This window comes from Pan troglodytes, chromosome 7, assembly GCF_028858775.2.
Source record: "Pan troglodytes isolate AG18354 chromosome 7, NHGRI_mPanTro3-v2.0_pri, whole genome shotgun sequence".
Lineage (NCBI taxonomy): Eukaryota > Metazoa > Chordata > Mammalia > Primates > Hominidae > Pan > Pan troglodytes.
The window spans coordinates 92,027,779-92,047,128 of NC_072405.2; positions in this window are offsets into that span (position 1 = coordinate 92,027,779).

Sequence of the window (19,350 nt, forward strand, 5' to 3'; positions counted from 1 at the left end):
TTGAGTAGTCTGCATTAGAATAAGATTAATTAACCATCATCACCACCATTCTTTGCTTTTTCAGTGATTCTGAAAGAGCAAGTCATTAATAATATCTCATGTTTAAGACAAGAGAATAAAAAAGTCCTGTGAATTAACTGCATTTCCACCTTATGTCATTCCATGATTACATGATAGGCATCTCACAAGGATACATTTAGAGAAAAAACCTCTAACTTGTTTTTCTTATTTTGATTCATGTAACCCAAACCCAAATTAAGACTATAATATAATCTGTTCTTTGAGGTTCCAGTTGGTTGAAGTAAACTTTCATGGAGTACTGAGGAAGAAATAGAGACCCAAAGGAATATATAAATTCATAAATATAAAATTAGCTGATTTTACTTTTGGGTAAGCAAATACCCTAAGAACTACAAGTAGTATGGTAAAAAGCTGTAGTTAATTTTCAGTCTATTCATGTAGAATTTGTATATATGGTTGTTAAATATCATCCTACTTTTAGAAAATAGTTATCATATATTCAACTTATATCAGGAGTTACATTGTGCTTACTCTGACATTCTTTACCAGGCTTACTACCACCTTTTGTCCTTCTTACTTCTGTATTGGTACCCATAGATGATATCCCCTTATAGTGTATCTAGTACATAAAATTAATCACATCTTTCAACATTCTTCAGGAAGTTAGATTAAGTTCATATTCCCCACAGAAAACACACTTCTTTCAACTCACATGAATATTATAATTTTGTTATTTATTTTATTATTTCAAAATGCAAGCTATTGCATACAAATATTTAGCCTTTAAAATTTTCTTTTATAAAGAACAGATTAAGAATGATGTCACCAAGATGACAGTGTAGGAGATACCAGACCACATTCCCCCCACCCACACACACAAAATGTAGACAGCTATTCATAAAACAGACTAGCCCAGAAAGGACTTAAGTGCAATCTAAAGAATCTACAGCAACACAGTGAGGAAAAAAAAAAAAAAAAAAAAACACATACAAATAAGAAAAAAGAAAGAAAAAGGCAAAAGCAATGGAGATTATCCACATGAAAAGGATCATTGGTGAGATCAGCATATCTGAGATACCAATAGACTGCTAGGAGTAAAGAAGAAAGGTAGAAGCTATAAGTAAAAGCCACATGGCCGGAATTACCACCATCCCTATGAACCTGCTCTGCAGAAGACACAAGCATCTCTTGCCACTGAGGTAACCAACAGGTATTCCTGCCAGAGAATACCAGAGAAGGTGGTACAGCCATACAACCCCCTCCAACCACAAAAGTGACTGCTGTTGAGCTGTTAAAAAAAAGGAGCGCCTGCCTCTCCCAAACCTGAGTGTATCCTGACCCTGGAGCTATGGCTAAACCACAAGTGTCTACGCTCTAGGCCAAGCCTCTATGGCTGCAGTGGCCCTGTCCATATCTCAGACATTGAAGCCATTGGCACAGTGAACTAGCTTATATTTCATTTCAGAGCCAATCACTCACTGTGCATGCCTGTGCTCCAGATGCTGGCACAGCCACCATAGAGAACTAAGCACTGACCACACCCCAGAGCCAGTCTAACTCTGTGCATGCCTATGTTCCCATTCCTGACTCCCTGGAGACTTTACAAGCATTTATTTCTTACAAAATGTTACTAACACAGCAATGGGGTTGCATGACAGCCAGGCATCAGCTCAGCCACCATAGACAGCTAGGCCCCACTCTGACCTTGGAGCTGCTCCAATTCTAAATGTAGCTGTGCTCCTACTTTCAGCTCCCTTGGTTGCTTCACAAGTACCTGTGCCTTGCAAACTATTGCCAACACAGTAGCAAAGGTGTCTGCACACTGGCACCAGTGCCATTACTGCCCCAGGTCCCCAATCTTCAGTCCCTCCACCTGTGCCCATGTTTCAGGCCTCTGCTCTGTGGCTACTTCATGGGCATCACTCACAAGACACTGATACAACCACCATTGGGAGCAGGACCACAAGCCAGACCCAATGGGTAGAGAAACGCCCTTAACTGCAAATTCCCTGATGGGAGAAAAAAAATGCAAGGACCTTACCAGCGATTGCCACCAAAGACCCCAGCAACACTCATTGCCACTATGGAAATCTACAGCATTTGCTGCTAAGTGTTTCTGCAGTCTTAAAGAGGTCAGCTGACAGGGCTGCATAGAGACAACACAGTTGCGCTATAATTTGTGCCAGAAGTGCTGAATCCCACCCAGCAAGAACATCACACTGTCTTTTTTGGGGGAAAATATTTCCACACTGAAATTAGTCCATAAAGTCTGCAAGAGATGACTGCTTCATGAAATGCACAGACATCAATATATGGCAGCAGAAACACATACAAAAAAACAAGAAAACATAACACAACCTAAAGAACACAGTAATCTCCCAGTAGCTGATTGCTAAAAAAATAGACATATATGAACTGCCAAAGAATTCAATATAATTTTGTAAAGTGATATAAGTGAACTTTAAGAAAATATACAAAAAATAATTCAATGGAACTAAAAATAATAAATAAGTGCAAATATGAGAAATTTAACTAGGAAATTGAAGTTACAAAAAATCAGAAATCGGCCGGGCGCGGTGGCTCACGCTTGTAATCCCAGCACTTTGGGAGGCCGAGGCGGGTGGATCACGAGGTCAGGAGATCGAGACCATCCTGGCTAACACGGTGAAACCCCGTCTCTACTAAAAATACAAAAAAATTAGCCGGGCGTGATGGCGGGCGCCTGTAGTCCCAGCTACTCGGGAGGCTGAGGCAGGAGAATGGCGTGAACCCGGGAGGCGGAGCTTGCAGTGAGCCGAGATTGCGCCACTGCACTCCCGCCTGGGCCACAGAGCGAGACTCCGTCTCAAAAAAAAAAAAAAAAAAAAAAAAAAATCAGAAATCTTGAAGTTGAAAAACTACAATGAATGAAATGAAAAAAATGCAATAGAGTGCATCGATTGCATAACTGACGAAGCAGAAGAAAGAAATTTGAATTTGAAGACAGGTTATTTGAAAATATACAGTGAGAGCAGAAAAAAAAAGAAGTGAGAAAAAAAAAAGAAGCCAGGAAAATGAAGAAAGCTTACAGGATATATGGAACATGACCAAGAGAGCAAACCTTAAATTATAGGTGCCCATGGAGCGGCCACAGAGCAGAGGCCTGAAACATGGGCCTATGTGGAGGGACTGCAGTTTGGGGACCTGGGCCAGTAATGGCATCGGTGCCAGTGTGTAGACACCTTTGTTACTGTGTTGGCAATAGTTTGCAAGGCACAGGTATTTGTGAAGCAACCAAGGGAGCTGAAAGACAAGAAAGGAGAGAAAATGGGTAGAAAGCTTACTTAAATAATAACATAAAACTTTTCAAATCTATGGAGATATGTAAATATTCAGGTATAGAAAGGTCAACGGTTTTCAATTAGCTGCTATTCAAAAAAGCTACTACCAGACATTGTATAATCAAACTGTCAAAATTAGAGACAAAGAGAATTTGGAAAGCAGAAAGAGAAAAGAATAATATCACATATAAGGGAGTTTCTTCTCAGCAGAATTCTTACAGACCAGGAAAGGGCATGATATATTTAAAGTGCTGAAAGCAAAAAAAGGGAAAGGAAAGGAGAAAGGAGAAAGGAGAAAGGAGAAGGGAGAAAGGAGAGGGGAGGGGAGGGGAAGGGGAAAAGAAAGGAAAAGAAAAGAAAAAGAGAACAAACTGGGAACCAATAATATTTTACCTAGCAGAGCTCTACTTCTGAAATAAAGAAGAGATAAAGACATTCTTAGAGAAACAAAAGCTAAAGGAGTTCATCATCACTGTACCTGTCTTACTAGAAATGCTAAAGGGAGTTCTTCAAACTGAAAGAAATTGATACTAATTAGTAACATGAAAATATGTAAATTTATCAAACTCACTGGTAAATGTGAGTTTACAGTCAAATTCAGAATATTCTAATACTATAATGATGGTGTGTAAATCATTTGTATATCTTAAATATGAATGTTAAAAGACAAAACTATTAAAATCATAATAGATACAATAATTTGTTAAACAATATACAATATAAAAAAATGTAAATTGTGACACCAATAATAAGATGCTGGCAATTGGGGATGTTGAAGTAAAACTATTGAGTTATTTTATGTGGTAAAGCTAAGTTATTATCAGCTTAAAAAAGCTTGTTATAACTATAAGATATATTACGCATGTTTCATGGTAATAACAAAGCTAAAACCCATAGTAGATACACAAAAGATACAGCAATAAATCAAAGCATATACTAGAGAAAATTATCTAAACATGAAGGAAAACAGGAAGAAAGGCAGAAAAAAGCAAAGGATATACAAAAAAAAAAAAAAGAAATGACAGTAATGAGTTCTTACTTTGAGTGTGAATGGATCAAATTCTCTAATCAAAAGACATAGAATAGCCGAATGGTTGAGTAAAACAAGACCCAACTACATGCTGCCTATAAAATACTCACTTCACATTTAAGCACACATATAGATTGAAAAATAAAAAGATAGAAAAGATATTTCATGCAAATTGAAATCAATAAAGAGCAGGGCAGATGTAGCCATACTTATATAAGACAAAATAGAAATTAAGGAAGAACTATAAAAGGAGACCAAAAAGTTTAAGAGATCAATTCGTCAAGGAGATATTACAATTATAAGTGTATATGGACCCAATATTTAAGCATCTAAATATATAAAGCAAATATCAGTAGATCTAAAGAGAAAGAGTGGTTGCAATACAGTGATCCACCTGCAATAATAGACGGATCATTCAGACAAAAAAATCAATAAAGAAACATTCGACTTGAACTTGAGTTAAGACCAAATGAACCTAACAGACATGTACAGAACATTCCATTTATACATAGTAGAATCCACATTTCTCTCAACTATATGTGAAATATTCTCCAGGATAGATCATGTTAGGCTTAAAAAAATCCTTAACGTATTTAAAAAGAATGAAATGGTATCAAGGATATTTTTCAACCACAGTGATATGAAACTAGAAATCAATGAGAAATTTCAAAAAATTTACAAATATGTAGGATAATAATATAAAAATACCTTCGGATAAACAAAAGTGAAAACACTACATACCAAAATTGTGGGATGCAGCAAAAGCAGGTCTAATACGGAAGTATAGAGCAATAACCAAATTCATCAAAAGGGAAGAAAGATTCCCAAATAAACAACCTAATGTTAGTACTCAAGGAAATAGAAGAAGAACAAACTAAGCCCAAAGTTAGTAGAAGAAATAAAATAATAAAGACCAGAAGTAATGAAATAAAGACTAGAAAAACAATAGAAAAGATCAATAAATATAAGAGTTGGTTTTTTGAAAAGATAAACAAAATTGACAAACCTTTGCTAGGTTAGGAGAAAATAGAGAAGACTCACAAAAATTAAATCAGAAGTGAAAGAAGATATATTACAACTGATACAAAAGATTCACAAAGGATTATAGGAGATAACTATGAACAATTATATGCCAACAAGTTGGATAACCTAGAATAATAAATACATTTCTAGATTCATATGATTACCAAGACTGAATCATGAAAAAATAGAAAATCTAAATAGACTAATAATAAGTAATGAGATTGATTCTCTAATGAAGTGTCTCCTATAAAAGAAATTCCTAGGACCTGATGGTTTCATTGCTGATTTCTACCAAATATTTAAAGAAACACTAACACCAATCTTTCTTAAACTCTTCCAAAAAGTTGAAGAGAAGGGAATTCTTCCAAACAAGTTTTAGAAAGCCAGCATTACTATGAAACCAAAACTGGATAAGGATACTACAAGAAAAGAACTTCCAACAAATATCCCTCATGAACTTAATGAAAAACCTCTTAAGAAAATCCTAGAAAGCCATGTTCAACAGGATAGTAAAAAGATCATTCACCATGATCAAGTGGGATATATCTCTGGAAGGCAAAGATGTTTCAAAATATGCAAATTAATAAGTGTAATACACAATATTAAAAGAATGAAGGACAAAACCATATGATAATCTAAAAAGATGTAGAAAAGACAATAGGCAATATTTAACATCTATTTGTTACAAAAACTCTCAACAAATTAAGTATAGAAGAAATGTACCTTAACACCACAAAAGGCCGTATAAGACAAACTCCTAACTAGCATCATACTTTACAGTGAACAAAGGAAAACTTTCCCTTTAAGATCAGTAACAAAACAAGGATGTGAACACTTTTGTCACTATGTATCAGTCTGTTCTCATACTGCTAATAAAGAACTATCTGAAACTGGGTAATTTATAAAGGAAAGTCCTTTAACTGACTCATAGTTCTGCATGGCTGGGAAGGCCTCAGGAAACATAATCATGGCAAAAGGAGAAGCAAACATGTCCTTCTTTACATGGTGGCAGGAAGGATAAAGTGCTGAGCAAAAAGGGGAAAAGCCAGTTATAAAAAGATCAGATCCTGTGAGAGCTCACTCACTGTTATGGGAACAGAATGGAGGTAACCACCTCCATGATTAAATTACTTCCCACTTTGTCTCTCCCATGACACATGGGGATTATGGGAACTACAATTCAAGGTGAGATTTGAGTGGGGATACAGAGCCAAACCATATCACACTTGTATTTAACATATTACTGGGAAATTTAGCCAGATCAATTAGGCAAAAAAGAAAATAAAAATAAAAATAAAAATAAAAGACATTAGAATTGGAAAGGAATGTGTGAAATTTTCTTACACATTATAGTAATGTTCTAGATGACATAATCATAGATATAGAAAAACCTATAAATTCCACTAAAACCTCTTAGAACTAATAAATGAATTCAGTAAATTTGCAGGATACAAAATTAACATACAAACATTAGTAGCATTTTTGTACACTAAAAATGAACTATCAAAAAAGAAATGAAGAAAACAATCCCATTTGCAATAGCTACCACATAATAAAATACTTAAGAAGAAATTTAACAAGGGAGATGAAAAATCTGCACACTGAAAACTATACAACAATGATAAAAGAGAAGATGACACAAACAAATAGAAAGATAACCAGATAACCAGATTCACGAGTTGGAAGAATTAATATTGTTAAAATGTTCATATGACTCAAAACAATCTAAAAATTCATTACAATCTCTATCAAATTTCCAATGACATACATTATAGAAATGGAAAAAAAACTATCTTAAAATTTGTATAACACCACAAAAGGCCCCAATTAGCTAAAGCAATCTTTGGCAAAAAGAACAAAGCTGTAGACATCACAATACCTGATTTAAAATCTACTACAAAACTATAGTAATCAATGCAGCATGGCACTGACATAAAAACAGACATATAGGCCAATGGAACAGAATAGAGATCTCAAAAATATATCCATGCATTTATGGTCAATTTATCTTTCAAAAAGATGCTAAAAACACACAATAGTGAAAGAACAGTCTCTGCAACGAACATGGCATTCAAAGTGGATATCCATATGCTGAGAAATGTAAGTATACCCTTACCTCATACAATACTCAAATATCAACTCAAAATTAAATGAAGACTTAAACATAAGACCTGTAACTGTAAAACTACTGGAAGAAAACATAGGGGGAAAGTTCCATGACTTTGGTCTAGGCAAATACCTTTTGGAAACAACTCCAAAAACAGAGGCAACAAAAACAAAAATAGACAAATGGCATTACATCAAACAAAATCTTCTACATAGCAAAGGAATCAATCAACACAGTAAAGAGACAAATTATGAATGGGAGAATATATTTGCAAGCCATACATCTGATAAGGGGCTAATATCCAAATACAAAAGAAAATTTAAAAAACTCAATAGTTAAAAAAAAAACCTGATTTTAAAATGGGCAAAATACCTGGATATATATTTCTTTTAAAAAAAGACATATAAATTGCCAATAAGTATATGGAAAAATGCTCAACATTACTCATCATCAGAGAAAAGCAAATAAAACCAAAATGATATGTCACCTCATGCCTATCAACGTGGCTATTATCAAAACAAAAAAGATAGCAAGTGTTGTCAGGAATGTGGACAAAAGAGAATCTTTGTAAAGTACACTGTTGGTGGGAATGTAAATTAGTACAGCCATTATAAAAAACTGTATGGAATTTCCTCAAAAAAAGTGAAAATAGAACTCTTGTATGATCCAGCAATCCTACTTCTGGGTATACACATACAAAGGAGTTGAAATCAGTATGCCAAAGAGTTATCTGCACTCCCATGTTTATTACAGCACTATTCACATTAGCCAACATATAAAAGCAACATAAGTGTCCATCAGGGGATGAATAGATAAAGATAATTTGGTATATATATACAATGGAATACTACTTATTGTTTAAAAGTAAGGAAATCTTGCCATTTGTAACAAAATGGATGAACCTGGAGGACATTATGTTAAGTGAAATAAGCCAGGTGCAGAAAGACAAGCACCACATGATCTCACATGTGGAGTGTAAAAGAGTTAAAATAGAAACAGAGAGTAAAATGGTGGTTACTAGAGACCGACCATAAGTTGGGAATTGGGGAGATGTTGGTCAAAATACAGAAAATTTCAGTTAGATACAAGGAGTAACTTCAGGAGATCTATTACATGTCATGATGACTGCAGCTAGTAATGATGCGTTGTATACTTGAAAATTGCTAAGATAATAGATTTTAAGTGCTCTCACCACAAAATAAGAATAATAAGTATGTGAGGTAATGCATGTGTTAAATAGCTTGATTTAGCCATTCCACAATGTACAAATACATCAAAACATTGTGTCATAAATATATACTATATTTACTTTTTAATTAAAAAACAAAAAATAAAATTAAACATTATACATAGTGTCAAATGTCTAACTTTTAAAATAGTAAGCATTTTATTTAAAGTATAATAAAGCAAATATGGCAAACTTTTCCTTTTTTATTAGAATACTCAACCAGAATTCTGAGCATAACAGCAAAGGCATAAACGTTATGAAAAATAACAAAAGTCTTTTCGAAATAAAATAGGAATTCCTTCATTCTCCCTCACAATCCTCAAATTATGCATAAATTTAAACAAACAGAAACAACAACAAAACCTACTCAAATTCCCTATCTGGAATTAATTATTTAGCCATCATCATCTATTGTTCTTAAATGAGCAAACACAGCAGGAAGGCACTAAAGCAAGAATGATAATTAACTTCAGAAATCACGAATACCTACTAAGTTCAATAGTTATTACTATGCAAGGTCACTTCCAAATGAAGTCCAGAAAAACTGAAGCCTGACGAACATAGGTTGAAGAAATGCATGCACTTCATTTGGAGTTTTCACAGTAACATGTATCCCCAGGTTGGAAATCTAATTTTATCATTCAGTCAATCCTTTTTAAGATTGTTTGTTTTGGAAAATAAAACTAACGAAAATCATTCTTCTTGTAGCTAGTATATCTACATTTATTAAAATGATTTAAGGTTTTGTAATAATTATTTTTAGGTAAATTTTGTTTAAAATGCTATTATTGTTTTATGTTTTGTTAATGCAATCTAAATATTTAATAATTTGTTAGGATGAGAATTTATATTGTAATAATAATTGTGTATGTCTAAATTCCTGGAAAGCATTATTTGAGATACTATTATTTGTATAGCAATCAATTGCAAAAATCAAAATATATAGACTGTAACTTGGAGAGGATCTCACCAAATGTGAGGTAAATAGAGCATTTAAATAAATAAATACAGTAAGGTATTTTGAGCCATTGAATAAAATAATGCATGAGTCCATACTGATGTAGTCAAGTAAATAAAGATATAGAAAGAAAGTTCTTCATTATAATAAAATGCAAAATACTGAAGAAATTATGGAATTTTTTAAATTGCCATTTGGTAATCACCATAGAAACAGTAGGTTCAGGCAGAAAAACAAATAATTGGTACTAAAACATTTGGTTAGAAATAAAATGTTTTGCCAGGCACAATGGCTTGCACTTGTAATCACAACTACTCTGGAGGCTGAGGTGGAAGATCTCTTGAGCCCAGGAGTTTGAAGCTGCTGTGAGCTATGTTAATGCCACTGATCCCCAGCCTGGGTGACAGAGAAAGTCCTTGTCTCTAAGACAAATAAAATAAAAAATGTTTTAAAAAATGAAATAAGATAATTACAGAGTCTTAAATTGTCTCCCTCCAAGGTACTTTTATCTGCAGAGAAAAAAAATAGTAAATTTACAGTTGAGACATGTAATGGTCATTACCTTAGTAATTGAAGTTCATATCACCAGTAAAGAAAAAAAATACTGTATAATATGGTTGATATATAATGCAGATGTATCTGTTATTCTTGCTGTAAATGTTAACCAAAATCTTATTATGTGGAAATATCACAAATGACAAGGTCATCAAAGACAAAAAAAAAAAAAAAAATACTTATGAGGATGCTCCCAATTACAGTTTACTAACACAAACCATGACATCAATGCCATGAAAATTCATAATTAGATCTTAGGCTAGGAAATATTATTTTATTTTGCTGTAAAAGATTTTACAGGAATAGTTCGTGAATTATAAGTTCTGCGGACTAGCTTATAGTATTTTTCAATCCAAATAAACATGTTAATATTTATTTTGAAGAATTTTAAATATATTGAGAAATAAATTACAGAAGTAGTTGGAAAGATTATCAAAAGTATTCTAAAGAGCAAGATAGAGAAGAACAGAGAGATGGAGAATGGGAAAGAAAAAGTGAGAAAGAAACAAAGAATAATAAAGGATAGCACATTACAAAACATTAACATTAGTGGAATTTGGGCTGATTCTAGGACTGGAGCAGAAAATACATAAGTTTAAATCATCTTGTAGTGCCAGAATATGAGGAAAATGTTTTTTTTTCCTATAAAATAGCAACAACAAGTGTTAATGGATATGTCAAAGGGGATCAGGAGTCAAATGCAAAAGAGTTCAATGACCAAAGCTGGAAGAATTTGAATAATAAAATAAAGTAGTCCCAGATTACAACCCAAAGTCTAAAAGAAATATCCATTAATCCATAGTGACATAATCAAATTACTGAACAGGTAAATAAATGGGGGAGAAGTGAGACATCTTCCCCTGTAGAATTTCAAATAATTTGTATGAATACTGCACCTTAAGTAGTTAAAGCATAACTTTCCACTCCTTAAGTGTGGATTGGGTCTGGTGACCTCCTTCCAAAGACCATAATATTGAAAGGGGGGCTAAAACTTTAACAAACGATGATTCTTGCAGTGGAGAAATCTGACAAATACTATGTCAGCCAGGTGATAAGTTCAACATCAATAGTGACATATCATGTTGATAGCATGTACTCCTGATATGATATGCTAAAAATGGCATGTTACCTCCGTGATTTTCCTCCTCAAAACACATTACCCCAAGCTAATTATGGAAAAAATATCAAAGAAATCCTAATCGAAGGACATTCTACAAAATACCTGACCATTAATCCTTAAAATGGTCAAGGTCATCAAAGACAAGGGAAGTCTGGAAATCTATCACAGCTGAGGGGAGCCTAAAGAGACATGACCAATAGATGTAAGGTGTTTTCGTGGATGGGATTCTGAAAAAGAAAAAAGACACTGAATATAAACTAAATACATTTGAATAAAGGAGGCTTCACTTAGTAATGTGTCAGTACTGGTTTATTAATTGTAACAAATGCAGCATACTATTGTGTGTGTATATATAAAAATTATACATATGTGTATATTATATATAATTTTTTTAATTGAGTGTTTGTTATTGGCTAAGTAGGTATCCAAACTTAGATCTCAAGAAGAATCACAAAATAGGAGTGTTAAGCAGAGCAATAGACAAAACAAAATGAACAAATTCTGGAAACAGAAACTCAAGATTGTTATACAACATTTTCCTACTACTAAGATACTAGAAAAATTTTATTTTACTGTTAATTTCAGGAGTTTTTTTGAGAAAGACCAAAAAAGCATGTCTAGGTTCAACACAAACTAATTGCATTTCAAAACTACTAAACTTAAATGTGAACAAGTATTTTTTAATATAGAGAAAATATATTAATTCACTTTAAACCTGAGTCATTGTTTCTAAGTCACGTCAATTTTTATCACATTTAAAAAAAATTCTTGCCTATGCCTTTGCTTATTCAAATCCTTGACATGCTTTTGAAGAAGTATTTATTGGAAGCATAATGGAAGAGCTAGTAGAATCTGAATTATTACTTGCAAATAGCAAAAATGAAATCAGGCAAAAAATGAATTCATAAAGGATACTGTTGATTTTCACATTTCAAAACTTCTGGGTGGGACAAATAATCAGATTTGGATACAACATAGAAATAGAATTTGCCTGAGACATTGCTGCTACAATTGGGCATAGACACTAGCTCACCCATTAACACCAATGACAACAGACCCTGAACACTACTCCTACAACTATTTCTACTACTGACCATAGAAAAGGGATGAAATCATTATTACTATAATCATGAAGATTAGAGTAGACTGCACTATCCTTGCTTCTTTTTTGTATGTATTGCAGATTCATAATTTGGATTGGTCCGTTGATTGGAAGATAAGGTTACATGTCACAGAATTCAAAACAGGAAAAAAATGACTCAAAGACCTTCTTTTCAGCATTATAATAAATAGTGGCTGGCAAAAATCTCTGAACTTAGAAAGTGGGTTCAGATGTTAGGCAGCCACCTGTGTTTACCACATAAGCTACCAAACAACAATTTTATACAACAGACTTTCGGTCAATGGGGAACTGACAGGCTTTATGCAAGACAATAAGAAAATTAAATTTTAGAAATAAACTATGGTTGCAAAGGAGAAACTGGATTGTAGATCATAAGATCAGTTAGAAACCCATTGCAAAGGTCTGCTCAAGTATGTTTTTTTCAGGAAAACACATTTTTCTCCTCACAACCCTTTTTAAATGTTATTCTAGTGTCTTCATTTGCATAGAGTGGTAGAGAAGACATGGAATACTATTTTTGTTCTCTTTCTTTCTTAAAGACATTTTATTTGGCTCCATTTGATTTTCAGTCAAGAAACTTAAAAATTGTTTGTTCTTAGAAATAGAAATATAATTGCAATGTATCTAAATGACTGCTTGATTTCTAAACTCATTTTTTAATTCATGGCCCTTATTTTCAATTTTTAAGAAACTTTAAAATAATTTTACCTAACCAGAGCAATTAAGCAAGAGAAGGTAATAGAGTTCACCTAAATTGGAAAGGAGGGTATCAAACTGCCCCTATTTACAGAAGACATAAACTTACTTCTAGGAAAACCTACAGACTCTACCAAAAAATTCTTAGAAATGCTAAACAAATTCAGTAAAGTTGTAGCATAAAAAAATCAACATACAAAATTGATAGCGTTTCTATTCAGGAACAACAAGCTAGCTGAAAAAGAAACCAACAAGGCAATCTCATTTACAGTAGCAAAACAAACAAACAAAAACATCTATAAATAAATTTAATCACAGAGGTGAAAGACCTCTATAAGGAAAACTAAAAAACACTGATGAAGTAAATTGGATAAAGGATACAACTGGAAAGACATTGCATGCTCATGGATGGGAAGAATTAATATTCTTAAAATGACAATACTATCCAATGCAATCAACAGAGTCAATGAAGAAAAAAAATCTAAAATTTGTAATCTAGCCATAAAACAACCTCTAATAGCCAAAGCAATCCTGAACAAAAAGAACAAAGCTGGAGGCACTGCACTACCAGACCTCAAAATATACTGCAAAGATATACTAACCAAAAGAGCATGAACTAGCATGAAAACAGATACATAGACCAATTTAACAGAATGGAGAACTCAGGAATTAATCAATGTATCTACAGCCAACTAATTTTTGACAAAGGTGCCAAGAATACTCATTGGGGAAAGGACAGTCTCTTTAATAAATGGTGGTGATAAACATGGATATTCATATGCAGAGAGTGAAGCTAGACACCCACCTCTCACCTTATAGGAAAATCAAAATGGATCAAAGATCTAAATATAAGACTCAAAGCTACAAAACTACTACAAGAAAACATGAGGGTTACACTTTAGGACATTGACCTGCAAAAAGATTTTAAGAATAAGACCTCAAAAGCACAGGCAACAAGACAAAAATAGATGGAATTATAGCAAACTACAAAGATTCTGCACAACAAAGGAAACAATCAACAGAGTGAAAGGACAAGCTACATACAGAGTGGGAGAAAAGATTAACCAACTACTCACATGACAGGGGATTAATACCCAGAACATATAAGGAACTCACACATCTCAACAGTAAGCAAAACAAATAAGTTGATTTAAAAATGATCAAATGGTCTGAACAGATATTCCTCAAAAGAAGACATCCAATGGCCAACAGATATATGAAAAAATGCTCAACATTGTTAATTATCAGGGAAAGGCAAATTGAAATCACAATGAGGTATCTTCTCATCTTAGTTACCATGGCTATTATCCAAAAGATAAAAATTAACAAATGCTGGTGAGAATGTGGAGAAAAGGGAACACTTATACACCCTTGGTGAGAATGTAAAATAGCATAATACAACCATTATGGAGAGCAATATGGAGGTTCCTCAAAAAAACTACAAATAGAACTACCATATGGTCTAGCAGTCCTACTACCAGGCTGATATGGTTGGGATCTGTGTCCCTGCCCAAATCTCATATTGAATTTTAATCCCCAGTCTTGGAGGTGGGGCCTGGTGGGAGGTGATTAGATCATTAAAGTGGATCCTTCATGAATGGTTTAGCACCATCCTCTTGGTGCTATTCTTGTGACAGTGAATTCTAATGAGATCTGGTCTTTTAAAAGTGTGTGGAAACTCCCCTCCCCTCACTCCTGATTACACCATGTGAGATGCCTCACTTCTTCCTCGCCATGCACCATGATTGTAAGCTTCCTGAGGTCTCCACAAAAGCAGAAGCTGTCATGATTCCTCTACAGCCTATGGAACATGAACCACTTAAACCTCTTTTCTTTATAAATTACCCAGTATCAAGTATTTATAACTATGTGAGCATGGACTAATACACAGGCATTTATCCAAATGAAAGGAAATCATTATATTGAAGAGACATCTGCATGCCCATGTATATTGCGGCACTGTTCACAATAGCCAAGATCTTAAATCAACCTAGTTGTCTAACAATAGATGAATGGATTTTTAAAAGGTGGTATATATGCAAAATGGAACACTATTCATCCATAAAATAATGAAATCCTGTAATTCATGTCAACATTATGGAACTGGAGGACATTATGTTAAGTGAAATGAGCCAGAAACAAAGGAATACTGCATGGTCTCACTCATATATGCAATCTAACAAAAGATCTCATAGAAGTAGAAAGTAGAACAGAGGATATGTGGGAAGGTTAAGAAGAGAGTAGGTAGAGAGACATTTGTTAAAGAATACAAAATTACAGCTAGATAGGAGGAATAAGTTCTAGTGTTCTATACCATTGTAGGATTACTATAGTTAACAATAACATCTATAGCTTTAAATAGCTAGGAGGATATTGAATGCACCCAACACAAGAAATGATAAATGTTTGAGATGATGGATATGCTAATTACTCTGTTTTGATCACTCTATATATTATATGTATTGAAACATTGCTAGGTACCCAATGAATATGTAAAATTACCCTCAATTTAAAATATTAACTTAAATTAATTATTAAAAAACAAATAATGTTAGACTTACAGAAAAGTTATAGGAAAGGGGAATATAAGGTAAGGAGTACAAAGTTTCAATTACACAAGGTAATTAAGTTCTGGTGATCTATTATACAGCATGGTATATCTGTTGATATCTATTGATAACTTACTGTATACTTAAAATTTGCTAAGAAGGTATATCTTAAGTTTCTTATGCATGCACAAAAATAACAATAATAAATGAGGTAGAAGGGAACTTCGAGAGATGACGTTCATGTTTATGGCCTTAATTGTGGTGATGGTTTCATGGGTATATACCTATCCCCAAATTAATCAAGGTGTATATATTATTTTTTTTAAATAAAAGACAACTAACAAAAAATAATACAGTGAGTTCCCATATATCCTATTCTTTCCCCAATATTAACATCTTATGCAAAGACAGTAAAATTGTGGAAACCAAAACATTTATATAGATATGAGACTTTTAACCAATCTACAGACATTCGTTGAATTTTGATGGTTTTCCAATAATGTCCAATAATGTCCTTTTTCTAGTCTATGATTCAAGCCAGGATTACTAATTGTATTATACTGTCAAATTTTTAATATCTTTTGATATATGAAATGTCATCTATCCCTCTTCTTCCATGACCTTCACACTTTTGAAATGATGAAGCCAGTTTTTTTAGATTGTCCCTCAATTAGTGTTTGTATGATGTGGTCTCATGATTAGATTGAGGCTATGTGTTTTTACCTGATGGTGTGCTTTTCTCAATGCATCATATCACAGTCACCTGGTGTAGACATTAATATTTGTAATATTAATTTTGCTGATCAAATTTCTAATGTGGTATCTGCCATGCTCCTCCACTGTAAAGTCACCATTTTCTCTTTATAGTTCTCTTCCAAAATCCTTCCTGATGTGTTTCGCCATTAATATCGCCCTGTCCTTCTTCCCCTGACACAACCACCACCTTCATTATTTACACATTTCTTGACAGGTTTTTTTTTTTTTCTGTTTTGTTTTGTTTTTTTGAGACGGAGTCTTGCTCTGTCGCCCAGCTGGAGTGCAGTGGCGCGCGATCTCGGCTCACTGCAAGCTCTGCCTCTCTGGTTCATTTCATTCTCCTGCCTCAGCCTCCCCAGTAGCTGGGACTACAGGTGCCTGCCACCAAACCCAACTAATTTTTTGTATTTTTAGTAGACAGAGGGTTTCACCGTGTTATCCAGGATGGTCTTGATCTCTTGACCTCATGATCCGCCCGCCTCGGCCTCCCAAAGTGCTGGGATTACAGTCGTGAGCCACCGCATCTGGCCTTTTTGACAGTTTTATTAGGTTTTTTAAATAAAGAAAGGTAAACGTGGGCTCAAAGAACCATCCATGAGCATTAATTGGGTGTGTTATAAACCAGGCACAGAAGTAGGTAAGAAACACAGGCTCTCAAGACTTATAGGGAACATAAACTTCTAAAGAAATACAATAAATATAGGGTTATGCTTAGTTTATTCAAATCTCAATACTATTTTGAGGAAACTATTTTTACATATTAAGTGAAGATTAAAGAGTTTGTTTCACATTTAGTGAATATTTATTGTTGATAACTAATTTTTCTTAAATCACATATATCAAGAAATATATTCATTCAAAAAGTTTTTACTGAGTGCCTACTGTGCCTAGCACAGAGCTGAGCACTGAGTCTCATCTGATCCTCTGAGTTATCTCCCCATCTGACATGTTTGTTGGCAGAATGCATTACCCTGCAGCTATATAACTCATGGAGGCTTCATCTTCAAAGAGCAGTAAAAACTCACATGATTAGATGAGTTTTAAAAGCTTACCTAGAATAACCTCTCTTTTGATTAAACTTAAACTAAACTGTTTAGTCACCTAATCCAGGGAGAATTATCACATTATATTTACTGGCTCGCCCACACTCAAAGGAAATAAATACATAGGTTGTACACATGGGAATCTGGGGAGCCATCTTGGAATTGTATCTACCACATATCACATAATGGATACTTTTATTTTTACTCACAAGTCCTATAAAATTGAAAGGTAAAGCTGGCTGGGCTTCTGGTTTGGGTTGGGACTTGGAGAACTTTTCTGTCTAGCTAAAGGATTGTAAACACACCAATCAGCACTCTGTGTCTAGCTAAAGTTTGTAAATGAACCAATCAGCTTTCTGTAAAAACGGACCAATTGGCACTCTGTAAAATGGACCAATCAGCACTCTCTAAAATGGACCAATCAGCAGGACGTGGGCAGGACCAAATAAGGGAATAAAAGCTGGCCACCCAAGCCAGCAGCGGCAATCTGCTCAGGTTGCCTTCCCAGTTGTGGGAGCTTTGTTCTTTCACTGTTAACAATAACTCTTGCTGCTTGCTCACTCTTTGGGTCCATACTATTATGAGCTGTAACACTCACTGCGGAGGTCTGCGGCTTCACTCCTGAAGTCAGGGAGATGAAGTCAGGGAGACCACGAACCCATCAGAAGGAAAAAACTCTGCACACATCTGAATATCTGAAGGAACAAACTCTGGACACACCATCTTTAAGAACTGCAACACTCACCGTGAGGGTCACTGGCTTCATTCTTGAAGTCAGCGAGACCAAGGACCCACCAGAAGGCATAAATTTCGGACACAAAATTGGATATTGCCTGCCTTCAATATTGGAGGAGAAGATAGCAAACTGATCCAAAGTGTGAACATTTATCTGTAAAGTTGATTATCTGCAATAACATTTTCCTTGCTGTTCTCAGAAAACTCATTTTAAAATAATTTTCAACATGCTGAAAGTTGTATAAATTAAGATAGTAGAATTAAGAGTCCAAAATTATGTAAGTGTTAAGGAATTACAGAAGTGAATATAAAACCTTTCAACTATTTCAGTTCGTTTTAATAACATGGTTGACTAGGACTTGGCATTATTTTAGAGCAAACTTCCATACACTTTGCTTTCTATTCACAATGTATTTGCAAGAAAAGTTAAAAGAAAATTCTATGATTTTTACTATACCTCTCAGTCCATCAAGAACAAAGATATATCAGAGAAGATCAGATGTTTGGCCAGGGTCTAGTGGGTTTATTAGTAGTTGGTAATACTATTTGGTTTATTTCTGAGTTGAATTCAGACAAAATATTGCTCTTCCAAAGTGAACAGAATTGGTCAGCAGTAAGTTAGTTGCTGTTTTTTTTTTTTTTTTGGAGTGAGTTTGGCGCTGTGTGTGTGTGTATTTCATTGTACACTTTAGTCTAAAATTTTTATCTCCATCTATTGCCTAATTGTCAAAACTTTGGCCGTGTTTCATTATCACATTTACAACATTTTCATTTAGCTACACAATGCCTTTGCAATTATCATTTTATTATAACTGTTGTAAAAGCCATTTGGAATGTAGGTTAAAAACCAAATAGTGAAACATGCAACGTTAACTTTTGTTGGTGCTGTGGATATACTTTATAAAATAATAGATGGAGTCCAGATGTTAAATTTGGCACTTCTCTGCTTGATTGCTGTTTGCTACTACAGACCTACACATATTTTTCCTTTTTTGTGTGTCTTCAGGACAAACCCTTAGTAAATTGTAAGAATTGTAAAGGAAAGGGACAGAGAAAGGAATGAACAAAGGATAAATGAATCAACTC